Source organism: Astatotilapia calliptera, chromosome 19 (assembly GCF_900246225.1).
Source record: "Astatotilapia calliptera chromosome 19, fAstCal1.2, whole genome shotgun sequence".
Taxonomy (NCBI): Eukaryota; Metazoa; Chordata; class Actinopteri; order Cichliformes; family Cichlidae; genus Astatotilapia; species Astatotilapia calliptera.
Genome location: NC_039320.1, coordinates 5,384,538 through 5,400,319, shown reverse-complemented (window position 1 = coordinate 5,400,319; position 15,782 = coordinate 5,384,538).

Sequence of the window (15,782 nt, the reverse complement as noted above, 5' to 3'; positions counted from 1 at the left end):
CTGTCATCATGAACAATGCTATGGTTTGTGCTGGAGCGAAGCTGCACACAGCTGATATGAAAAAATACATACTGATTCGATTACCTTCACACGCAGATTCACACAAAGACGACCAGCTGCATCAGCGAAGTTTAGAAGACAGACAGTGAAACTTAAAAAAAGGAAACAGACAGATCTGTGGGAATGCTGGGGCTGGGGAACATTAGTAATTAGAAACACAAAATGTTTCTAAGCATTTGTAAATGTTTGTTGGAGGGTTTAGAGGAGCTGAATCATTTTGTGTGAAAATTAAAGTCAAACACACTCTTAGTAGAGAGAGACTGTGTCTGCAGATCAAACAGGTCTCACTGTGATGTCCCTTTAGTCAGACTCTGTCTCTGCTACATTAATGACTGAAAGTTGTCACGTTCTTATTTAGTTAATACTCTTTAAACCAGGTGTACACTTTTAGTTTAATACATTATAGATTCTCTGATGAAGAAATACGGTATATATATGTAACCTGATGAAGCGGTATCTAAAATGTTTTTATGTTTGACATACCAAGACTGTTTCACACTGCAGGAGTTGCAGATGATAAAACAAAGACTGTAAAGCTAAGCAGCTTGTTTGCTGTTTATCACTGCCTGTCCATTAGTCAAATTAATATTACTTTTATCAAAAATAATTTCCCGTCTGTATTTGGTCTTCCTCCATAGTCGCCATAGTCACATCATTGTGTTTTGTTGATGTTTCCCCTCCTTGTGATTCATTCAGTGTTCCCATGTCTGTTTCGCCCCCGGTCCCTGTGTGTCGAGCCGTGTCTCTTAGTTTGTATCCTGTTTTATTTGGAAAGTCTCGCGTCCTGTGTTCAGTGTGTTCAGTTTTGCTTTCTCCTGTCTCATCACATCTAATTTGTCCCTGCTGTGTCCTCATGTGTTTCCACTTCCCTTATCATCCCTCTGTGTATATATTGTGTGACTTTCCTTTTGTTCATTGTCCCTACATTGTTTAGTTTCACTTTAGCCATGGCATCATTATGTTCATTTCAGTCAGCTGTTCCCCCGTGTGTTTCCACTTCCCCTGATCACCTCCTGTCTGTATTTAAGTCCTCTGTCTTTCTTTATTCAGTGTCAGGTCGTCTGCGTTGCCTCCCTTCAGGTCTTATCACAGTTGATTCAAAGTTATCACAGTTTTGTCACAGTCAGTTAGTTTTCCTAGTTTAGGTGTCAGTTTAGTTTTTGCCACTGCTCATGATGCTTTCATTTTGTATTCACGTTTATAGCCTAAATAAACGGCTTGCCTTTTTTTTCAAAACTTAGTTCTGCCTCCTTCCCTGTCTGCACTTGGGTCCACTTCATCATAACACTGGTGTACCCCACCATGACAGTTATGTCCAAGTTTTCCATGTTCCCAGTGTTTAGTTTCCCCACTTTAGTCTTGGTTAGTTTTCCTTTAGTTTGCTCCTGCCTTTTGTTTTGCTCACCAGCCTTGAATAAACGGTTTGCTTTTGGTTAAACTTTTGTTTCCACGCGTCTGCTTCTGGGTCCACACTTCAACCTCCACATAGTCCACAGCCCACACTGTGGCTGGGGTCAGGTCACAGAGTTTTGGACTTTAACTGGCATTTTATGCAAGATTTCATTTTTTTCCTGGAATTTACGTCCCATGTTTTGCTGGCTGTGTGTTATGACTCTGGAAATTATTCTAAAAAATATTAATTTGTGATTGTTTCATGACCAGATCCTACAGACTCTTTACAGTCATTATGGGATGGTTTTACAGGTGGAGGACACTGATATTTTTCCTCCTCATACCAGTGTCACTACTGGTATGAGAAGAGACCAGTAACCTGTACTTGTATCTGACAAAACAATCAGAAACAGATTTTATAAGGGTGGCCTGAGGGCCTGATGTCCTCTAGCAGGCCCTGTACTCACTGTCTGGAACCATGCATGATTGACATTTGCCATAGAATACCAGAATTATCAGGCCACCACTGGCAGACTGTGTTTTTCACCCTGAACACATATGACAGATATGAAAGGGTCCAGAGAAGTTGTAACATCGTTCTGCGTGGCCAGTTTGATGGTGGGCCAGTAATGACCCAAGAGGCATATCAGTGGAGGGAGGCACAGACATCTATGGGCTGGCAGCATCACCCTGACTGCAATTAGGCATCAGGATGAAGTTTCTGGACCTCTGGACTGATTGTCAAAACTCTATGCTGGTGCAGTGGTTGCTCCTCCTGCTGCAGGACAATGACACCAAACACACCTCCAGGCTGTGTGAGGGCTGTTTGACCAAGAAGGAGCGTGATGGAGTGCTGAACAGATGGCCTGGCCTCCACAGTCACCTGACCAAAACCCAGTGGAGATGGTTTGGGATGAGATGGAGCGCAGCGTGAAGGCAAAGGACCAACAAGTGCTCAGCATCTCTGGGAACTCCTTCAAGACTGTTGGAAACCATTTCAGGTGATGACCTCATGAACCTCATGGAGAGAACGCCAAGAGTGAGCAAAGCAGGAATCAAAGCAAACATTAAATTTTAGTAAGCTCTTTGGGATCCACTAAGGTTTTTGAAATTCTGTCATATTTTGTTTGAGATATCTTTTCTGGAGAGTCTCACTGTAATGTGCCGGCGAGTCACACTCAATTTTATTTTTAGTTTGGAAACTGAACAGACTTTCAGTAAAAATAATGATTCAGCAATGTACAATGTTGGGAACTAATACATTTATAACTATTTTCTAAAGGATCATTTCATGCCACTACAGGCAAGCTAAAGTCTAGCTATCATTTCATAATTCCCACAGCAAAAGTAAGGTGACAGGTGACCACAATGTGGCAACAAGACTGAATTAAGACTGGAAACCTGCACCATCATCTCATCCATCCTCTCAGTTTGCAAAGTAGACCTACACCATTGTCTCAAAGGTATACTCTTCTGTTGGATAATTTGTTAGTTTGTTAAAAACTGACAGAGGAAGCTGTACAAACACATCACATGTCAGTTGTCAGCAGAAGTGTAGAGAGGACAAAATGTAAGTGCTGAGAACTTCAGAATCTGAGATTTGTCCAGATTTGTAGAGGAACAGATCAGATTTATTTTGTTTATATCATGCTCAGTCTTTCAAAATTAGAAAAGGCAGAATTTGTGTTGTTCAAACACACTGATTCCACAAAAAGACACAAATGTGAAATTGCCTAGCTAACAGTTACAGAGTGTTACGAGTTCAAATATTGGGGGTGGAGACAAGAGAAAAACCACAATAACAACACTGGTCCGGTCGGGTTGAGTCAAACGATGATTTTAATGATCACACACGTGGGAGATGGACACTGATGCAGACAGCATCAGATCTCAAAATGGTGGAGTATTGCTCAAACTCTTATAGCCTCTGGTGCCTCCACCTAATCATAAAAAGCCTAAACATTCACATGCTTTCTCTCACACAGCGCCTAAGCTACGACCTTGGCTCCCCGTTTATCTGCTCCTGCTGAGATGGGGCAGAAAACTCCAGCATGTTCTGTTCTCTTCTAATCAGACAAATAAGGCAATGACTTTTCTGCAAACAGTATTTCTTATAACTCAGCAGTATAATGCATCATAAAACAATATCATTCATTCACAACAAGTCAGCAGTTTAATGTAATGCAAATGAGTTTAACTAATGCAATAGTTATCAGCTTCTTCTAATTCAGGAGAATAATGCAAACTAAAACTACATAATAATTCTCAATCTTTAATTAGGGGTATAACATGGCATAAAATAATATTAGAATCTAACAATTCCCCCTGATGAGGTCATTAGAATAATGAACTCACAAACACCCTTCAATTCAGTGTGGCCGGGTTCATCTCTTCTCGCTCCCGAGGCGAGAAGAGATGTACTAGATGTACGACATACTAGAAAGTGAAAAGTTACCTTTTCACTTTCTAGTATGTCGTTTTGTAATGTGTCTTATCTTATTAACATGATAGTGATTTATTGATTCTAACCCTAAATCTATCTAGTAATGTCTGCACATATTTTCAGTACTGATTTTAAAGTGTTTTAATCCTTCTGTCACTCAGGGAACCCAATAAGGATTCAAATACTTCAAAAGTCAACCAATGACATTGATGTGTAAGACTATTTAATAATTATTTATTTTTTATATTTCATTTATTCATTCATTCTTTGCACTGTGATTTAACCCATCTTTGTGTAAAGCAGGGGTGTCAAACTCCAGGCCTTGAGAGCCAGCGTCTTGAAGCTTTGAAATGTATCTCTGCTGCAACACACCTGAATAAAATTATTAGGTCATTAGCATGACTCTACCCTACTCAAGTAAATTTAAATAAATGTAAGTACATACCACCAGGTAGCTCCACTCGTACCCAGTGTAACAGGAAGTGAGAGGGTTAGGTTTTGGCGCTTTGAATGTTCAGTTGTGTGATGCAGCGATTAACGTTTGAGTAAAATATTGGGCTCCCTCGTGTCTTCCCTACATTCCTCCACAATGTACGTTTTTGCAAAATGTACTTCTAGAAGTACTTTTATTGCACGATGTTCATTCACTCATGAGCTGCTGCAACATGAATCAAATGGCTGAACTGCCACCTTGGCGTGCAGTCAAGTTCTACAGTCTGCTAATGATCTAATAATAAGTATTAATATTCCTCACTCACCTTACTAAATGTTTGTGAACACAGCCAGAAACATTTGCATCACAAACACAGACTAGTGTTTATTAGCAGAAGCTTTTGGGTGGTTGCTCTCAAACCTGTGTACAAGTTTAAGCATTAATGGTCCCTTCACTGATTTCCAGGTATCCAATGTCAGGGCTAACAGATGGATTCAGACGCAGGCAGCGTTCTGGCAAGCAAAGGGTTGACAATTTATTAACACAGAAGGGAAACCACAGTGATGTGTATATACAGTGAATGGGGCAGGGCTTCAGGGCTCCAGGGGAAGGAATCCACACTCGCTCCCCACTCGGCCCAAACTCCGCCACTCCTCTTCTTACGCACACGCGCTTCTCCACAGCCACTCTCGCTCCAATTTCCACTTATGTTGACACACACAGGGATCACAGGTCAGGGTCCGCCACCAGTTCCGGGGAGATCTAAACACAAAGAGTCCAATTAGATCAATACGCCACACAACACTGAGAGTTTGTCTTAGGAGAGCTGAGAGCACGAACATGGGAGGTTCAACATTCCAGTGCCGAATACTCCGTGCCGCAGCGTTAAATAGGCAAGGGGGACGCCGCCTGATCAGCAACAGGTGTAGAAATCACCGCAGATACGTGGGCCAAGGGTGAGAGCCCACAATGAGCTCCACCCAGGGAAGCAGGAGAGAAAACAAAACAAACCTGTGGCCAACATGAGCGAGCCGGAGAGGCACAGGGACCATGACAGCCAATACCAAGTGCACAAGTTCACCCCAGATGGTTCCTCTTCTCTGTAACTTGGAGGATGTGGAGTAGGCTGTATTTTAATCAAAGACATATCAATCAATCAATAACCATGTCTAAAAACAACACAGGTTGACCAAAGTGCTGTACACAGTAAAAGAAAAAGTAAAAAGTAGAAACAAATACACACAATGAACAAAACCAAAAACAATCCCAAATTTCGGGGGTTTTTTTTCTGAAGGGGTCAAACACTTTTATGCAAGAATGACAGCGAGGTGAAAAACCTTCACCCACAAGAAAACTCCAGCTGTGACTCATAGTACGAACACACACCTCACAGTAACACACTTTAACTGTTTAATGTGAACTTTTTGCCAAGCTAGCTAATCCTGACCAACACACCAGACACAGAAGATAAAGGAACGATGTTTTACTGTTAGAGACAGAAAGGTTAAAACATTTTGGCAGAGGGCTAAAAGGGGCTAAAATTACCCAAAAAGAAATTCCATTTGACCAAAAACACTTAATTTTTAAAAAATTAAGTATATAGTTATGAATAATGAACAAATAATGAACAAACTGGGGTTTATAAATCGTGTAACACATCCTTATGGTAAGAAATTTTACCTTAATGCGTTACATGTGTTAGAAGTCAATGTATCTTTAACAATATACTCCTTATTTTATATCTCCTGATCCTTCACAGAGCTGCATGAACCTGTTGTTGATGTCAGAGAGTCAAACTCTGCTGAAGAGTGGGTTGTTTCCTGTTCAGCCACTGGTCGACCTGCTCCCACTGTAACACTCAGTGTCTCACAACAACACCTCAGCTTCTCACAGTACAACACTGTCAGTGTGTCCAACACCAACGCTACATTCACTGTCACCACTACAGCTGTGCTCTCAGGTTCACGTAAACACAGCACACAGGTGGGATGTGCAGCACGAGTGCTCTCTGCTCCTCACAGAGAGGTGATGGAGACGATTCCTGAGGTCCAGCAGACGTCAGATTATCAGTGATGGTGAGAAACTGAGATGCAATAACAATGCATTGTGGTAGTATGCATTTTCTCTTTGATCAATAATTGATGTATTCATTTTGATCAGTGTCACATTTTTTCTGCTTTTTCAAGTTTCCTCCTGGATCATTGTATTAGCTGCAGTATTGGTGATGATGGTCTTTGTCAGTGTTGCTGCTCTGCAGTAGGCTACTCTTTAAAGAAAAAGACCAGATAACTTTCATTTTTCATTTCTTGTCATTTTTTTCTACACCAAAATCTATCCAATAATATCTGCATAACATTTTCTACTTGTGATTTAGTTATTAATTCTTTGCTTCATGATTCAATCGGTCTTTGTCTAGTATTAAATTTTATGTTTCCCATTTAATCCCACTGGCTTTAAAGTGTTTCACCAGATTTTTACAAAGTATTTCCAGTCTTTTGTTGTCTCTGTCCCAAATGTTCTGAAATGTGTTGCATGTATTAAAAGAAGTTGGACTTTACCAAAAAATGTACTATGTACTTATAAACTTACATTTATGAAAGCTGAACAAACATTGATATACTTGACTTTTGTAACAGTGAAAAGGCGATCTGTTTTTATTGATAAATATATATGTTTGCATTACTGTTATTTAGATTGCCATGTTAGAACGTAGCAAACAACATTGTTTGTTCCTCTATGGTTTCTTTATTTTTACAAATCTAAATGTTTTTTGTCAAAAGATTAATAATTTCATATTGAGGTCAGATGGTCAGCAGTTTTGATGTTTTTGCAGAGATTTTATTTTTTGCAAAATAGCACAAGTAAACATTAAAAGTAGTTCCTAAATCAAGGCATTTATTATTAAGGCGGCCATTATTATGGCCCTGTGTGGAAAAAGTGATTGCCCCCCTTCAGAAAAACGCCCCCGCGATTACCCGACGCGCGATTCGAAGCTTCGACACACAGGACACATCACTACCATTTGCTGTTTGTCCATATTTATTTTTGTGTTCAATAAACCACCTTCACTTCTCCACTACTGCCTGCGATTGGATCCTCATTTATTATTTTCACACGGCTCTCCTCACCCGCCGTGACAGTACGGACCAGCCAGATATGGATCCAGCGGCAGTCACCCCACCTAGGGAGCTTCAGGAGGCCGTTATCGACTCTGCTTCTAAATTGATTTACCAGCTGTTAGAGCATGAGGGAGAAGCGTCTCTTTACACTGTGGAAGCCAACCTGCAACACCTTATTTCCAGTTACCCCTGGTTATTGGACTCACTGCATCCGCTCGTACAGAATTTTGTTCTTCACGAGCTTCACCTACACCCCCCCGCCGCTTCCGCTCGCCTGCTCATGCAGTGATATCATCAGTGACAAGTCAGGTGATAGAGGCTGATGCAAAATGGTGTTTCAGTGAGGCAGAATTTATTATGACAATACATTTTTTTAAATACTCAGTATGAATTAAACAGGTTAAAGGTCAATGCTCTGTTGTAATATAAAGACAAAATGATTGACAGCAGCCCAGCAATATCAGTAAAACGCAAATTAGCCACATGGTGCAATGTAAGGAGCTCTGTGATTGGTTAGGAAAGGACAGACTGGCCACCTCGATTTTTCTTCACTGCACATTGATCCATAGCTTTGCTCTGTAAAGGCTAACAAAGTGCTTTTGCTTTACAAAGACATTCAGCGTCGGTATTCACTCTTTTAAAATGCCACTGAACACTGGAGTGAAATGGAGCCCTGATCCTCAGAGTTTTATTGTTGCTAACATTTCTTATAGATAGCACAGATAGTGCCCCACTGCAGTAATCACTCATGTCTAGATATTCCTGTTAAAAGGGAGTTTTTCCTCCCCACTGTAACATGGCAAACATAGCAAACGGATAATCCAGCTGAAGCTTCAGACAGCCGTCAGACAGTGAAACACTGCCATCTGCTGGACTCGAATAACAAAGACGCTGCTTTGACGGGTGAGGGAGTTTCAACAAGTCTGCAACGACTCAAGCATCAAACTACAGAACTATTATAGTGGACATGGTGCTCTAATGACTGCTTCATTAACGCAGGTCAGAAAGGATCAAACATATCAATAAATTATAAAACACAAAACGTCTCTTATTGCCCAGGGCTCAGGAAGTGAGTGACCACTTAACTCATTCACTGCCATTGACGTCTATAGATGTCAATTGAAAAACTTACGTTGACTGCCATGAAAATGGCTGGCAGTGAATGAGTTAAGTGTGTTCAACAGGAAGCTAAAGACTGGTGCTGTTAAAGTGTTCAAAAAACAGCAGGAGCTCGGTGTGAGGCCAGAGTGGGCCAAAAAACACAAGATGACCTCCAGCGAGGACAAAATGTATCTGGACATCTCTGTGAGCATCTGTCTCACTGTGTTAGTGTAGCACAGTGTCTGTGTGTGCATGGATGGGCAAGAGAGACAGCACAACTGAAAGCCAGCACTCAGACGAGGACCCGGTGCATCGTCTGTCTCATTTCGCTTCGCTTGCACTAATTCTTTAGAGATGACGACCGTGGTGGGTAATTAAGGGCAAACAATATACAAGTGGCGTGAAAAATGGAGGCTGCATTACCTTTCCAAAGCTTCCTTTCCCGATGGCCCGCAGTATCTGGAAGTGGTCAAAGTTTACTGTGGAGAAAATGAGAAGCAGTTAGTGAGAACGTGTCAGTTTGAGCTGAGCTATAAAACAGGGAACATGACATGTACAGCACTGTGCAAAAGTCTTGAGCCATCCCTCATTTGCTTCCAGGGATCCGGACGTCCCTGTAATCTTTAAAGTGGTATTAAGGAATAGCTCTCCAGGCTTTTTAAAGTGTTTCTGATTTTTAATCCAGGGCTTGTATTTGACCACTTTTTGTCTGTTAAGACCCTTCACACTAATCTCTGAAACATTCAAACATAAACACACACCTAAGTCACGGAAAGGACCAGAAAACTTAACAAAGAACCAATTTTAAATTGTATCTGTACACATTTACTTGCAGCCTATTGCAAAAAAACAAAAGCCCACATCATTTGTTCTCACTTCTTTAGTTGAAGAATGCAGTTAATAACACCGTTAACACAGACTGACCTGGCAAAACACGAAAAAATAAGGGGGTGGTTCAAGACTTTTGCTCGGTACTGTATGAGAAATGGAAATGTGCACTTCACGATGTATCGCTGCACTTCGGCAGTACTGTGCAGATTAAATGTTTTTTCCTTCCCGATGCATGTGAAATGTTAAGACTTACATCTCCAAATGTACTGGAACTGATTTGAACCAGAGGACTCAGCCACACTGTTACTATGTACTGCATAAACACGTTTACCGATGAAGCTAAATCAGACGCTGTCCTGACTGTGTGGCTACATTTTGTGCTGAAAGCATCAAATCAATTGAATATGATTAACTTGCTATGAGAGGTTTTTACTCCAAGTGTGACTTTTTCTGGGTTCATACACCTTTCAGGGTCAAATTCAAGCACTTTGTGAGCACGTTTAATGTCCATTTTCAACATTTTCCAGCACATTACCATAAAAAGGATGCATATTTCACTTGGCATCACCTGAGTAAGACCACGTGAAAGGTCAAATTAATAAGTCTTCTCATCAGATATTGATGCTTCTTTCTTATGTGACACAAAAAACAGGAGGAGACAGATCTTTGCTTGTGTTGTTTTTTAAGTTCATTCATTCAAAACTAACTGTAAGACGCTTAACTACATTGCAGTCTGTGTTATTGTTGTAGACCTAATTATCACCTTTAAAGTGTTTGTGCTAATAACATCATGTAGAGTAAGACAGGCATAGAGAACAGCACTGACTGGGAGAGGCTTTGAACAACTAACCCTAACCCTTGAACAAATTACAAAAATAAAAGAAAAGTTTGTGTGATGTACTCAGTCACATTAAAAACGAGAACAAGTTCCCAGAGATGGTTTCACAAAAACATGTGTACGTCTTTTGAAGTCTGCAAGTGAAATCAACGGAGAGCCTTAAATCCTTCGGTTATGTTTTCCATGAAGACGGAGCAGAAAAGGAGAACGCCTTCTTCCCAAGCTCTGCATGAACTGATGGAACAGTGGATGTGATGATGTCCTGAGACTGCAGGCTGGGACTAAACTGCTTGCCTAACATGTGCTCTGATAAATAGGAGGCAGTAACCCAGAAACAGATTGATAGATCAAATGATACTAATGGACCATCCTGTGTAAGACCAATGAGGACCAGTTAACCAGAGAACACAGAGTACAGTGGTGTGTTAAAGGTTTACAGACAGTTATAAATCTTAATGCCCCATGATGGACAAAATCCAACAGATGAAGAGAGCGAGCAGAGTCATTCATATAAATCATGTCACTGTAATCCAGGGCAGGTAAAGAAAAGGTGGCAGCAACAAGCTTTTTCCTGTGAAACATGATCTGTTCCTGGAAGAGAAGCCCAACTTCAGCCTCAGTGTCTTTATTAGATGTTCAATGTGTGGCTTATAGGAACGACTGTCATCAAGCACAATACCGAGGTATGTGTACGAGGCCACAGTTTCAATAGAAATACTTTGAGCAGATACAGGAGAAGGAAATAAAGCCGGACCCTCTTTCTGTTTGTGAACAACATGACTTTGGTTTTTTCTACATTTAAAGCCAGTCTGAGCCAGCTGAGACTGAATACTATCAACAGCTGCTGTAATGGTTTGAAAACTATATTGATGGTATAAAATGAACAGATGCATCTAGATTTTGTGCCACACCGTTGACATAAGTAGCCCAGGACAGAACCCTGTGCACTCGTTTAGTGACATTTAAAAAGCTGGAAGAGAGACCATTGAGCTGAACGCACTGCTGATGTCCAAAAGAACATTAGAGAAGCAGCCAGCTGCTCGGTCTGAAAGGCCTATTTCCAGTAATCTATGACATAAAATGCTGTGGTCAGCAGCTCAGCTCATAAACCAAGGGACTGGGAGCAGCTGCTGCTGAGTGCTGCTGGAGTTCCTGTGCTGTTAGATCCTCATCCTCTCCACGCAGTAGGTGGAAGAGGAAGTAGGTGAAGTTGTGCCAGAAGAGTTTTTGTTGTGGTCGACAGTGTCAAAGACTTTGATAGATCAATAAAAAGAGCTGCACAGTAGTTCTTTGCATCCAGCGCTTCATAGACGTCTTTGAGAACTTTTATCGAAGCAGTTCCAGTACTGTGCAGTTTCCTAAAACCAGACTGGAAGGGAGATAAAATCCTATTTTCATCCAGATAACTTTGAAGTTGATTATTTACCAGCCTTTGAAAAACCTTAGATAAGACACAGAGTTTGGAAATTGGCCTGTAATTACTAACTGTTGAAGAATCACCAGCTTTCAGTGGGGGAGTACAGAGGCACACTTCCACATCTGTGCTAAAGCCTTCTGTTGTAGAGAAAGATTAAAAATATAAGACACTGGCTCAGCTATGATATTTGCAGCCAAGTGCAAGAAGGAAGGAGAACGATTGTGAGGACGAGTTTCTGGTGTTGGGGCTATTCAAAGCCTTACAAACCTCTTCTGCTGTGACAGGTGTGAAGGAAAAGGTATCAGTAACCAGGAACTACGAGCAGAGTTGTGTGCAAGAGGTTTACCATCAGATACTGTGCTGAACAAAGAACAAGAAGCAACAAAGTGTTTGTTAAAGCAACATTTCAGTTTTGTGTGACACAGGAGTGGAGTCGATATTTAAGTGAGGAGGAAGCTCTGAGGAGTCACAGCTGGCAGAGACACTTTATAGTTTGCCAAAACCTCCTACGGTCGTTTGGACTGTCAGTCGTTAAAGTAAAAAATAGTTACATTGGATCTTGATGATGGAGGCAGTAATCCGATTACACAGTTAATGAAAACGTAGCCAATCAGCATCAGAGCCAGACTTCCTGCCCAGGCCTGGTTTCTCTCATGTAGGAGATCGGTCGGTACTGAACCAAACCAGGCCTGTCCCGACCTTTCACCCTGACCTGGCAAAAAGGGGCGTGTCTGTCCACAAAGTAGACACAACTCTCCTGTAAATGTTCCCAAACTGACATTGTCAGCCTGTTTAATACGACCCCAGTTCAAACTGATGCGGGCTCGGAGCGTGAGATTTTAGTGTTTCTCACAGCACCAACTACGCAGTGATCACTCAGGTCGTTGGCAAAAACTGCAGATGTGGAAAACTTACACAGCATATTAGTTAAAAAAGGTCAATAAGAGCAGATTTATCTGGGTGTTTAGGATCAAGGCGTGTGAGGCTTTAAATAATTTGAGTCAGTTTTAACAACAAGCAGCGTGCCTTAAAATCATCAGACACAGAAGAAAGCCAGTCCCAATGAAAACCATCCATCTGAAAGACGTCATTAAAATGCAGCTCAGATAAAAGTTGAACCAGAGACGGTGATGTGCTGGGGGAAGCAGGTGGAGGCTGATAGCAGCCAACAACAGTCTGATTTCCAAACAGATCAATAGTTAAGGCCAAGATTTCAAATGGCTGAGGTGCAGATGGAGAGAAGAAGACTTGAGCAGCAAGACAGACCTTCACATAAACTTCCAGACCTCCGCCTTTTCTGGGACAGTCTGAGTGCTAAATGTTAAATCCATCAGTTGCTACGTTTTTATCCAGTAAAGATTTGGAAAGTCTCAGAAACAACAATGATACCAGCACCGCTTGAACAGGCCCAGATTCCAATCATATCCATGTTAGGAAGCACACGACATGATTCACGTGTAACCCAGACAGTTTTTAACATCTGCTGGTGTTTCACATTCAGCCAGAGGCCCAGGGTTAGGTTGGATACCAGACAATAATAAAAGCATCGTTATTAGACTCTAGAGCTCGTTTATAGCTGACACCACATGTAGAGTTTAAGTTCACACAGAGACGATGACATTTTTCTAAAACCAGCAAACAATAAACAAGAAATGTAACAAGAGTTTCAGAAGAAGCTGTTTTACAGAGAAATGATTCCCTGAAGACAAAATTATTATTATCATCTTTATTTCTCCAGGTGAAAATTTAATTGAGATTAAAAATGTTGTTTTCAAGAGAGACCTGGCATCATGGCAGAAAGAGTCAGAAATACATCATAATTCAAACAAATACAAAATAGGAAAAACATCCTACATAAACTTCATAAAGTTTCATTAACAGACTTTGAACAATGGACTTCAAACTTCCCCCCAAAACAACAGAAACACATTTGAAGATAATGAATGACATTTATCCCTCTAAAGAAGGACTTAGACTACGATTGAATATGAATGAGAACATGTTCATAAATGGATGCAACCAAAGATTTCATCAATCCCTGATTTAGAGACAACAGAACATTTGGTTTGATTTCACAAGATAAGAATGACGACTGAGTTGGAAGATTGTTTTACGTTTAGTCAAATCTTTCATACATAAAGTCGGATTACAAAATCATCCCCTAAGTTTGTTGTTTTATTCAAGGAATTGAAATTATGGAGAAAATCTGTGAAATGACTTAAAGAAAACAAACCACAAAAACTCTATGATGCTCTAAACCCCCTGGTTTAGGTCGGCAAAACTGTACTAGATCCGCACCTGCACAGTTACCAGCTGTCAGCTGCTTAGAAAAGGATCCTGGTGTTATTAGTCTCTCAGAAACAGTTCATAACTTCCCTTCAACTCATTCATGTCACCTAAAAGGTAAACCTGTTTCTCCATCACCTGTTCAGCTCTGATGATTCAGTAAGGACATCTCCTGGTTTCATCTTCATGTTTCCCTCTCACCACATATCCAAACCGACATCCTGACCAGCAGCTTTACAGCTGTGGCTCCAGCAAACATCAGCTGATACTAGAAATTAATATTAAATAAATTCTAACAACAGCTGATCAAGCTTAAACGTGCTGCTGTTGTTTAGCGCGACATCCGCTGGTTTCCTCTTTCTGGCGCAAAGTGGATGATAAAAAAACAAGAGAGAAAAGCCGATCAGCTGATCATTGATCAGTTTCATGATTGAAGTAGCAACAGTAGAGGGAGGGGAGAGAATGACAGTGTAAAGACACAGAATAAATCCAGCTTTGTGTCTTTTCCATTCTAGCTGAAGTCCGGGACAAACTCTATTCCTTCTCAGCTCAACACAAAACGTGTAATATTTTCTCTGAATACGAGACGATTCTGTTTTTTACAGGACGGTTGGAAACTCTAATAAAATAAAGTTCACTATCAGTAACATCATAGCACCACCCAGCTGTATAGAAACTCCGTCATGCTAGCTAGTACGCAGTAAGAGTTATTGTAACTAACTGTAAAAAGTCAGCACAAGGAAAATAAACTGCACCTAAACTTGGTTTATATCTGACCCAGACAGACTGCAGGTCATAACTTCTTACCTGAAGTTCAGCTCACCTGACACTCGGACCAGCGGCCGCCTCGGGTCTCTGCTCCTCCAGGGTTGCCGACCCCTGCTCTAAAGCATCTGATTTGGATTCCTGAGATCAAATATATTTTCCTTTGGCTTTGTTTTCTTCCCATTTGTGGCTTTAATGTAGTGTTACATCCTGTTTGTTTGCTTCCATCTGTATACATGTCCAGATTCACTGTTATGTTTCTATTCTTACATTGCTGTGTGATCACTGTTCCCTCTGCTGACTGATGTGACCTTTTGTATCTCACACTGATACTTGTCATATTTGTATCTGCGTCTAAAAGATAAAAAGTTTTCCATGCTAAAACACAGCTCCACCTCCTGCAGTTCTCCCTCTGAACCACTAGATGTCTCTGTTATCTAAATGAAGACGTGCAGCACAGCAACCACAGCAGCGCTCAGATCACACGTGTCCTGTTATTATGTATGTATGAAACAGGTGAGACAGGTGGGATCAATATTAATGTTGTGGAAATATATGAAAAAGCAACAGAAGACTGAAAACATTTCATGTTTCTAGAAAGATCTTTCAGCTCACAGCTGCTCACAGACTGTATTTACAAGTGACAAACTGCAACTCTACAGTACATCTACAGTATATATCAAATATATTCTGTATTCAAATCTATTGAGTGATGTTTGAAAGTCTTTCCAGGTGAGTTTGATCCAGGAGGGTCTGAAGCCAGAGTCAGACAGAGACTGTGCAGAGACTGTAGAAGGACAGAGCAGCAGCAGAGCAGTCCAGATACACTGATGATCCTCTGTCAGATCCAGAGGGACACACAGGGATGATGCTGGACTCTACATTGTGTCTGACAGGGGAGCTGTTCTCAGAGCAGTTCACTCTGCAGCACTGACAGTCATCTGCACTTCTTCTCATTCCTCTGTCAGTCACTGCTGGATGAAGCTCTCCTCTCCACCTCCCAGTAACATGGCCCAGTCAGAGCGTCTCTACACACAAGCTGCTGCTGCTTCAACCTCTCTGGATCATCAGGACACAGCTGCTCCTCTCTCAGCACA